Source organism: Triticum dicoccoides, chromosome 3A (genome assembly GCF_002162155.2).
Source record: "Triticum dicoccoides isolate Atlit2015 ecotype Zavitan chromosome 3A, WEW_v2.0, whole genome shotgun sequence".
Taxonomy (NCBI): Eukaryota; Viridiplantae; Streptophyta; class Magnoliopsida; order Poales; family Poaceae; genus Triticum; species Triticum dicoccoides.
In genome coordinates, this window is record NC_041384.1 from 733,738,299 (window position 1) to 733,749,225 (window position 10,927).

General features: G+C 50.0%; 1 pseudogene; it reads right to left on the reverse strand.

Annotated features, from left to right (window-relative positions):
- Positions 1–6,220: 6,220 nt before the first annotated feature.
- LOC119273175 lies at positions 6,221–6,934 on the reverse strand (annotated as a pseudogene).
- Between the last annotated feature and the right edge of the window lie 3,993 nt (positions 6,935–10,927).

A 10,927-nucleotide genomic window follows, 5' to 3' on the forward strand; every position in this document is an offset into this window, starting at 1 on the left:
AACATTAATCTTGACAGCACCTGACTCGGGTGCAAGCCAGCGCTGTGGCCGGGCCACCGCCGCACTTGGACTGGACACCACTGAATTCCTTTTGAGCAAGTCTGCTAGAAAGTTGTTCACAAAAGATATGGTTTGCTGCGGCGCTTGAAAGATCTCTTCGTAAAGTGCTTTTCGACGTGCATACCAAACAGCCCATAATGTGACAACCATCGTCGTGAACTTGGAGTGGTCTAGCTTGATATATAACTCAAACAACCACCTCTTTGCACTTGGTTCTTCCAGTTCAGACATTGCTTGCACCACACCTGCGTCTGATAAAGCCCACACGCACCGCGACATGGTGCAGGAGATCAACGCATGATGCCATGAGTCTTGGCACCCGCACAGAGGACACGCGTTGTGGGTTGCCATATTTCTGTGATGCAGCACGGCCGTGGTAGGCAGCGAATGACGTGCTAGTCGCTAGACGAAAACTTTGATCTTCGATGGTATTGATATCTTCCACAGAGCCGACCAGGCCCGATGTTCCTCCTGTCCCGAGGATGATCCAGTGCTGCCCTTGAGCCACTCTTCGCACTGCAACTTGGTGCTAATCAAGAATCTGTAAGCTGAACTGACAGTGAACCTCCCTTTCTTATCTGGGTACCAAGCCCAGAAGTCCTCAATGTTGCGAGTGCAGACTGGGATTCTCAAAATAGCGTCCGCGTCAAATCTTATGAACGCCGAACGGACCAACCCTTCGTTCCAAGATCCGGTAGCTGGTTGGAGCAGCTCCGCCACCTTCATTGGAGGGTTTTGCACAAGGGAAGTGATGGGCCTTGGTGTATGTTCCTTTGGTATCCAATTGTCCGACCATATATTTGTCATCTGACCATTCCCGATTCTCCTGATGATGCCTTGCTTCATTACATCTCTCCCTTCTAGTATAGCTCGCCAAATCTGAGAGGGGCGGGTTCCCAGTTGGGCTTCTAGCAATGAGCAGTTAGGGAAGTAACTGGCCTTGAGTATTCTAGCACTCAACGATGACGGTTCATTAAACAGTCTCCAAGCTTGCCGAGCTAACAAAGCTAGATTAAATAGCTCCAAATCTCTGAAACCCAAATCTCCTAAGTGTTTTGGTCTCATCATTACATCCCAGGAGACCCAAGCCGGCTTCTTTTTTCCCTGTTTGCATCCCCACCAAAACTTCCGGATAATAGACTTAATATGATCACATAAACCTCTCGGTAGTTTGAAACATGACATGGAATATACCGGGATAGCCTGGGCTACAGACTTAATGAGAACCTCTTTCCCTCCTGCTGATAAACATTTTCTCATCCATCCCTTTACCTTGTCCCACACGCGGTCACTTAAGTATTTGAAAGTGCCGTTCTTGGAATGCCCCACATCTGTTGGCATTCCTAAGTATCTATCGCTCAAAGATTCATGGGGGACATGAAGGAAACCCTTAATTGCATCTCAAATTATTTCCGGAGTCCCTTTGCTAAAAAAGATGGATGATTTATCCCTGTTTATTCTCTGACCCGACGCCATACAATATGACTCCAATAGGTTTGATACCTCCTCCGCTCCATTAACACTTGCCCTGAAAAACAGTAGGCTGTCATCCGCGAATAAAAGGTGGTTCACCGGCGGAGCCGATGGTGCCACCTTAATGCCGCCGAGCTGGGATGACTAGTTTTGTGATTTTAGTAGGCACGAAAGGCCCTCTGCTGCCAACAAGAAAAGGTAAGGAGAGATGGGATCTCCCTGTCGAATACCACGTGTAGGTTTGAATTCTTCCAACTTATGTCCATTAAACATTACTGAGAATGAGACAGTGCTCACCATATTCTTAATAACCATGATCCATGGTGCAGCAAACCCTAGCTTCTCCATTATCGCTCTGAGATATTCCCACTCAACTCTGTCATACGCCTTCATCATGTCAAGCTTGAGTGCGCAATACCTGTTACTCTTGGCTTCGTTTCTCTTCATAAAATGAAGGCACTCATAAGCTGAAATTATACTATCCGTGATCAACCTTCGTGGGACGAAAGTTGATTGTTCCTCGGAGATGATATCAGGCAGAATGATCTTGAGGCGGTTTGCTAGCACCTTCGAGGAAATCTTATAAAACACATTACATAAACTGATAGGGCGAACTGTGACAACAAAGTAGGATTCAATACCTTAGGGATTAACACCAGGAGCATATCATTAATGCATGATGGGCTCTCCTCCCCTCGAACGATGCCCAGCACAGCCCGAGTTACAGCTTCCCCACATACGTCCCAGTGCCTCTGGAAGAAGTGGGCCGGAAAACTGTCAGGCCCCGGTGCTTTGGTCGGAAACATCTGGAATAAAGCTATTTTCACTTCATTCTCTTTGTATGGTGCCAATAGTGTTTCATTCATGGCCGGTGTCACCTTCACCGGGACATGTTCAAGCACTTCTGCGACTCCCTGTACCCCCTCAGAGGTATAAAGGTTTCTTTAAAAATCAGCGCCATTTGCTGCATTTCTGACATATCCTCCGTAAGATCGCCATTTGCCCTTTGCAACTCCTTAATGAGGTTCTTCCTCCTTCGCATTGATGCTCGCATATGGAAAAAATGAGTGTTGCGGTGGCCGGCAGACAGCCACTCAACTCGCGATCGCTGCCTCCACATAAGCTCTTCCCGCAAGTAAAGTTCTATGAGTCTGTCATTGATCTTTGTTTCTACATGAGATGGTCCAGTCCTAGCCGGCTCGTTTTGCAACCTGTCCAACTCCTTTTTAAGCTTACGAATCTCTGCACGAACACTGCCAAATGAAGCTGTTGCCCAAACCCCCAAGTTATTTGCCAGATCATCAAGTTTGGCTCGAACCTCATTCGTCGTAAGCTGTCCTCCTGGCTCCTATGCAGTCTGAATGGTGGGTTTCAACTCCGCATGGGTGTCCCACATAACCTCGTATCGAAATCTCTTATCCGCCTTTGTTCCCGGAACTCGTGGCGCGAGGTGTACAAGAATTGGAGAATGGTCAGAAGTTGCTGTGGTGAGATGCTCAACAGCCGCCGAAGGAAATTGAGAGCACCACTCTGCTGTCTCGAGAGCCCTATCCAGCCATACACGTGTGAAAGACCCTCCGACTACCTTCTTCTCATACGTCCACATCCTTCCAGAGAAACCAAGGTCTACTAGACCACAGACATCCACTGCATCCCTGAACCCCTGTATCTGAGATTGACTACGAGTTCCAATCCCATCATGCTCATCTTGGCGTAGAACCTCATTAAAATCCCCCAAACACAACCAGGGCATGTCATGTAGGGTGGCAAGATTTGACATAGTGGTCCAGGTTTGGTGTCTCAAGTGCGTCTGGGCCTCCCCATAGAAACAAGAGAGTCTCCATGGTTCTCCCCACGTGGCTGGCCCTATAGGGGCACACCAGCCCCTTGTGGGCTGGTGTGTTCCCTTACTTGGCCCATAAAGCCCATATCTTTGCCGGGAGTTGCCCGGAACCCCTTCCGGTGACCCGGTATCACCCGGAATACTTCCGGTATCCGAATATAGCCTTCCAATATATGAATATTTACCTATTGACCATTTCGAGACTCCTCATCATGTCTGTGATCTCATCCGGGACTCTGAGCAAACTTCGGTCATCAAATCACATACCTCATAATACAAATCGTCATCGAACGTTAAGCGTGCGGACCCTACGGGTTCGAGAACTATGTAGACATGACCGAGACACATCTCCAGTCAATAACCAATAGCGGAACCTGGATGCTCATATTGTATTCTATGAGGATCTTTATCGGTCAAACCGCATAACAACATACGTTGTTCCCTTTGTCATCGGTATGTTACTTGCCCGAGATTCGATCGTCGGTATCCTCATACCTAGTTCAATCCCGTTACCGGCAAGTCTCGTTACTCGTTTCGTAATGCATCGTCCCGCAACTAACTCATTAGTCACATTGCTTGCAAGGCTTATAGTGACGTGCATTACCGAGAGGGCCCAGAGATACCTCTCCGATACACGGAGTTATAAATCCTAATCTCTATCTATGCCAACCCAACAAACACCTTCGGAGACACCTGTAGAGCATCTTTATAATCACCAGGTTACGTTGTGACGTTTGATAGGACACAAGGTGTTCCTCCGGTATTCAGGAGTTGCATAATCTCATAGTTAGAGGAACATGTATAAGTCATGAAGAAAGCAATAGCAATAGAACTTAACGATCATAATGCTAAGCTAACAGATGTGTCTTGTCCATCACATCATTCGCCTAATGATGTGACCCCGTTCATCAAATAACTGAAGGAAATATGCCCTAGAGGAAATAATAAAGTTATTATTTATTTCCTTATTTCATGATAAACATTTCTTATTCATGCTAGAATTGTATTAACCGGAAACATAATACATGTGTGAATACATGTACAAACAGAGTGTCACTAGTATGCCTCTACTTAACTAGCTCGTTAATCAAAGATGGTTATGTTTCCTAACCATGGACAAAGAGTTGTTATTTGATTAATGAGATCACATCATTAGGAGAATGATGTGATTGACTTGACCCATTCCGTTAGCTTAGCACTCGATCGTTTAGTATGTTGCTATTGCTTTCTTCATGACTTATACATGTTCCTATGACTATGAGATTATGCAACTCCCGTTTACCGGAGAAACACTTTGTGTGCTACCAAACATCACAACGTAACTGGGTGATTATAAAGGTGCTCTACAGGTGTCTTCGAAGGTACTTGTTGAGTTGGCGTATTTCGAGATTAGAATTTCTCACTCCGATTGTCGGAGAGGTATCTCTGGGCCCTCTCGGTAATGCACATCACTTAAGCCTTGCAAGCATTGCAACTAGTAAGTTAGTTGCGAGATGATGTATTACAGAACGAGTAAAGAGACTTGCCGGTAACGAGATTGAACTTGGTATTGAGATACCGACGATCGAATCTCGAGAAAGTAACATGTCGATGACAAAGGGAACAATGTATGTTGTTATGCGGTCTGAGCGATAAAGATCTTCGTAGAATATGTAGGAGCCAATATGGGCATCCAGGTCCTGCTATTGGTTATTGACAAGAGAGGTGTCTCGGTCATGTCTACATAGTTCTCGAACCCGTAGGGTCCGCACACTTAACGTTCATTGACGATATAGTACTATGAGTTATGTATGTTGGTGACCGAATGTTGTTCGGAGTCCCGAATGAGATCACGGACATGACGAGGAGCTCCAGAATGGTCCGGAGGTAAAGATTCATATATTGGATGACATGGTTAGGCCAAGGGGTCAGGCCCACAGGACTATAAGTCGGTGCAAAAGGAGTTTTGCGGAGGCCAGGGGGCCAAACGCCGGAGACCCTGGCGTCTGGCTCTGGGCCAGACGCCAAGGATTGTGGCGTTTGGTCCTGGAGTCCGAGTGGGACTCTTTCCTTTCGGGCAAAACCGACTTTGAGGAGGCTTTTGCTACAAGTTTCGACCCCATGGCTCAACATATAAATAGAGGGGCATGGCTAGCACGAAAGACACATCAAGAAACACCAAGCCGTGTGCCGGCAATCCCGTCCCCTCTAGTTTATCCTTCATCATAGTTTTCGTAGTGCTTAGGCGAAGCCCTGCGAAGATTGTTCTTCACCAACACCGTCACCACGCCGTCGTGCTGCCGGATCTCATCTACTACTTCGCCCCTCTTGCAGGATCGAGAAGGCGAGGACGTCACCGAGCCGAACGTGTGCAGAACTCGGAGGTGCCGTGCTTTCGGTACTTGGATCGGTCGGATCGTGAAGACGTACGACTACATCAACCGCGTTGATATAACGCTTCCGCTTACGGTCTACGAGGGTACATAGACAACACTCTCCCCTCTCGTTGCTATGCATCACCATGATCTTGCGTGTGCGTAGGAATTTTTTGTGAAATTACTACGTTCCCCAACAATAACAACACATGTCTATGGTTAGGAAACATAACCATCTTTGATAAATGAGCTAGTCAAGTAGAGACATACTAGGGACACTTAGGTTTTGTCTATGTATTCACACATGTACTAAGTTTTCGGTTAATACAATTGTAGCATGAATAATAAACATTTACCATGATATAAGGAAATATAAATAACAACTTTATTATTGCCTCTAGGGCATATTTCCTTCATTGACGCTCTTAAGAGTGGCACAAAACTTGTTGCACTTTTGTTGGATCACCCTCCATCACTTCGAAATGGACACTCACCCCCGCGTGCTCACAATTTGGTAAGGCGGGAACTTCTTGCGCTCATGAAACTCCCGGTGCACACGAATCCAAAAAGTTGAATGCTTTTGTTCGGCGCCGGTCTTGGGGTCTTCTCCAATGTCTCGCCAACACTTGCAAAGAAGGTTTTCCTCGGCCGCCGTGTATGCCTTCGTCCGCTTGCTCTTGCGCTTCGGCTTCGGCCCGACGGCTTGGTTGGCGAGCTCATCCTCGAACAAAGGTTCCGCTTCGATGTCGCACTCGTCCTCTTCCTCTTGCCCGTAGTCGTCCCGAAATTCGTGGTCAAGTGGGAAGCCGTCCAGGTCCATGCCAACCTGATCACGCATGAAGGTCGCCTGATCGGGATCATAGCTAGCGGCCGACGTGAACGCCCCGCGGCCGTCCTGGCTTTGTGTCTCGTCGGGATCATAGCCAGCGGCCGGCGCACCATCCTAGAAGATGCGGTTCTGCATGTAGTCCTCGTCGCCTGCGGCTGGCATTCCGTCAAACAGGTTGTGGGCATCCGGTAGCATGCCGGCCGGCATCTGCCGCGTGTGTTTCCTCGCACCTCCGGATGACGAGCCACCGACCACCGGTATGGCGTTGATGTCAATGGCTGCGGACGCAGGCGTGGAAGGCGCCACGACGCTCACGTCGGGCGATCACTCCCCGGAGAGGCGGGAGGCATGCATATACACGTGGAATCCGAGCATCGGGGTGCAAGCCGATGCGCGGTGCGAGTCGGGCAGCACCATCCGAGCGAACGCCGATGAGCCGGTGCTGGCCGCGGCGACGGCGGCATTCACGAGGCCGTGTTGGCTAGGGTTTAACCCAAGCATATAGAGCGCCTCCCTCGTTGCCGCCGCGACGCGGGCGTTGGTGACCTCTTGCTGCGCGGCGGCGGCAGCCGCGACGGCTTCATCCCTCGCGTCCGCGGCGTGCCTCCGGTACTTCCTCTTGGCCGACTCTCTTGCCCGATGTTCGGGCGTCAGTGCCTTCTTTGGCTTGGGCGCGACGGCGGTCTTGCGCGGGGCACGAGGCTTGCCTTTGCCGGAGGGGGCGATCGGCATGCCGGACGAGGCGAGGGAGGCGTGGCCGGCGGCGGCGTCGAGGTCGAGGTCATCGTCCATGGCGGGTGTGGGGCGGAAGCGCGCGTGGGCAGGAGGGTTTTGGGGGAAATGGGGTAAAATGGTGGTGGCTGCCACCGACCGGCAGGCCCAGGGAGAGGAGTAGGCGCGCGCGTCCGGCTCGTGTCCGCGCCGACGCAAATCCGGCTTAAAAATGGGCCGAGAATGGGTCGCCATGCGGACGCCAAGCGGACGCGCGTCCGTTTTAATCGGTGCGTTGGGACGTCATTTATGTCCGCACCGACCCAAACGAACGCCAGCGGACGAAATGGGTCACCCCATTGGAGTTGCTCTTACTTCTCCTTCTATTCTCCCCTGACCTACATCTGCACGTCTCCCTTATAATATCTTTACGTGTACATGATTACAATGGAGATTCTTCCTTCCTTTTATTCTATTCTATTCTATCGTATGCAATAAGAATACATGCATACGTACGTACTTAGTTTCTTTAAATCACAACCATTCTTTTTAACTATTTTTTACTACATAATCTGAGCCGTTCATTTTATGTCGTTTTAAGTATATAATAGATAGATAGATAGATAGATAGATGGATGGATAATAATTAATTATGCCTAGCCTGTTTTTCCGGCGCGCTCTCTGGGCCAGGTTGGGTCACGCTAAAAACCCATTTAACGAAGGGCGATGATAGGCGCCGGCGCGCCGGCCGAAAGTTTCGGCCGGTCGCGTCCCATCCGCCAGATGCAGTCAGTCAGGTCCTTCCGATCTGGCATCTCAATCCCTGACCTGTGTTTCTTTATCTAGTCAACGCTTCCAGGAAAAACACCCCATCCTCGTAGCTAATCCTCCTCCTCCAGCAGATGTCCGTGTGCTCCCGGGTGAGCTCCCCGCTCCCCTCACCAGGTTGCTCGCTGCTCCCCCTCGCCGGTTTGCTGGCCCTCGAAGCTCGCTGCCGATGCTCGCTGTCATCAAATCGCAACAAAAACAATTGACCACTAGCAAATTTTCCCCATCTTCCATGCATTCATTGTTGCCCCCACGTAGGTTCATGGTCGCCGATTCATGGTCGCCGGCCACAAAAACCATTCCCCCTCGCAGGTCCTGCCGACCCTATCGTAGCATTAATGGCGGCACGACGCCGCTCCCAACCAAAGGCAGTGGTAGCAAAAAATTGGGCCGGTTCCAGCAAAACGAAAAGACGGTGTTAGCAAAAATGTGTTTGTTCCAGCAAAAACCCCACACGATTGTAGCAAATATGGATGCTAGTTCGAGCAAAACACAAAGCCGGTGGTAGCAAAAAAATGCCTGGTTCCAGCAAAATCCAAAGATGGTGATAGCAAAAAATTCTCTCGTTCCAGCAAAAAAACATGATAGTGGTAGCAAAAGAGGATGCTAGTTCCAGCAAAAAACAAAGGCGATAGTAGCAAAAGAAATTGGGTTAGTTCGCTTGGAAGAATTATTGTCATCCCGCCGTCCGCCGCCGTCGTTGCAGCTTCTGTGATGCCGGTTGTAGCTTCTAGACAACCGGTTGCAGCTTTTCTATGGCAGAAAAAATCTCGCTGCGCACCACAACATCGTCCGTGGCCGCAGGCGATGCTGTGGCCCGCAGCAATTCTGTGACCCGGTTGTAGCACGAGCGGATGCGGGTTCCAGCAAAAATCTTGCAGGGTAGCCGTCGCCGGGGAAAGAAGTGGAGGTGGGCGGTGTTGTTGCAGAAATTGGCCAACCGAACGCGAGAGAAGAGAGGAGGAAGAATGGATCGGGAGGAGGAAGAAGTCTGATAGAGAGTTTTGCGCTGCCCAACTGACTGCAGCTTTTTTGGTCTTTCTGTTATTTATCCAGAGCTCAAACGAGTTGCCGAATACAAAGGAGATCACGCCCACACACACCCAACCTACTGATCGTGCCATCCCACGATGCTAAGCTTGCGCGAGCGACTACGCCGCCGTCAAAACTGCTGAAGTTCCACGCCATCCCATGGAAGCGGTCTTGCCGGCGCTAACTGAACTAACTGAAGAAAAAGACTGAACCGGACGTGGACATACACACGCTACCGGCCACTTATTCAGCTAAGGCAACTTAGAGAAAAACTGAAACTAGCAACTAGGATTATACTTCAAATCACCCCCTAATCCTATTGCTCTCACTTGACCTGAATGATCCCAAGTCTGCACCGTAGCTCTGTGAATTTTGCACGCCCAAGCGACTTTGTCAGTATATCAGCCAACTGATCTTCAGTCCGGACATGCTCAACCTCCACTTTTCTTTCTTCAACACACTCTCTAATGTAGTGATACCTCAGATCAATGTGTTTACTCCTCTCGTGGTGCACTGTATTTTTGCTCAGCTCTATCGCTGACTTGTTATCGATCTTGAGCTGCACTTTCTGCTTCTCTGTTACAAGCATCTCTGAAACTAGTCCTCTGAGGCAAACAGCCTGTGTTGCTGCAGTGGCTGCTGCAATATACTCGGCCTCGCAGGAAGATAAAGCCACGATCTTCTGTTTCTGTGAGCTCCAAGTGATGACACTAGGCCCCATGAAAAACACCAGACCTGTCGTGCTCTTCCTGTCTGTCAGATCGCCGGCGTGGTCGCTGTCGCTGAACCCTGTCGGAACAGTCCCTTCTCCTGCCTTGTAAGTGCATCCGTAGTTCAGTGTGCCTCGAACATACCTCAGAATCTGTCTGATGATCGCCCAGTGCTGCTTTCCTGGTGCTTCCATGAACCTGCTGGCCACACCTACAGCATATGCAATATCCGGGCGAGTATTCACCAGATATCTCAGACTCCCAATGATACTGCGATACCTGGTTGCATCCACTGCCTCTCCAGTGTTCTTGACAACTTTCAGGCGATGCTCCATGGGTGTCAAGCTCGGGTTGCAGTCACTCATTCCAGCATCTTCGAAGATCTTGGCTGCATATCCGGACTGACAGACAGTGATCATGCCACGCTCTTGCTTCACTTCAATGCCAAGATAGTAACTGAGCAACCCAAGGTCTGTCATCTAGAAGAGTTCCTGCATCTGGGTCTTAAACCCCTCAATGGCGTCAGCAGAAGTGCCCGTGATAATCAGATCGTCGACGTACACCCCTACCAGCAGAAATGCTGAGTCATCTCCGCACCTGTACATGGCATGATCCAACTGGAACCTTGCGAACCCAAGTGATTGCAGTGTGAGGTCCAGCTTGGCGTTCCATGCTCGTGGCGCCTGCCTGAGCCCGTACAGCGCCTTCCGCAGCTTGAGCACTTTGTGAACTTCATTGTTGTCGACAAAACCTGCTGGCTGGTGCACATACACTTCCTCCTCCAGTTCACCGTTGAGGAAGGCCGAGCGCACATCCATGTGGTGCACTCTCCAGCTCCGGTGCGCAGCCATGGCGAGCAGGACGCGCACTGTCTCCAGCCGGGCAACAGGCGTGAAGACCTCATCGAACTCGACCCTTATTTTTATGCATAGCCCTTTGCCACCAGCCATGCTTTGTGCTTGATGATGTTGCCGGCCGGGTCTCGCTTCACTTTGTACACCCACTTTAGGCCGATCGCACGGTGGCCCGATGGGAGCGTGGCAAGCTCCCAGGTGTTGTTGGCGCGGATTGACTCCATCTCCGCCTC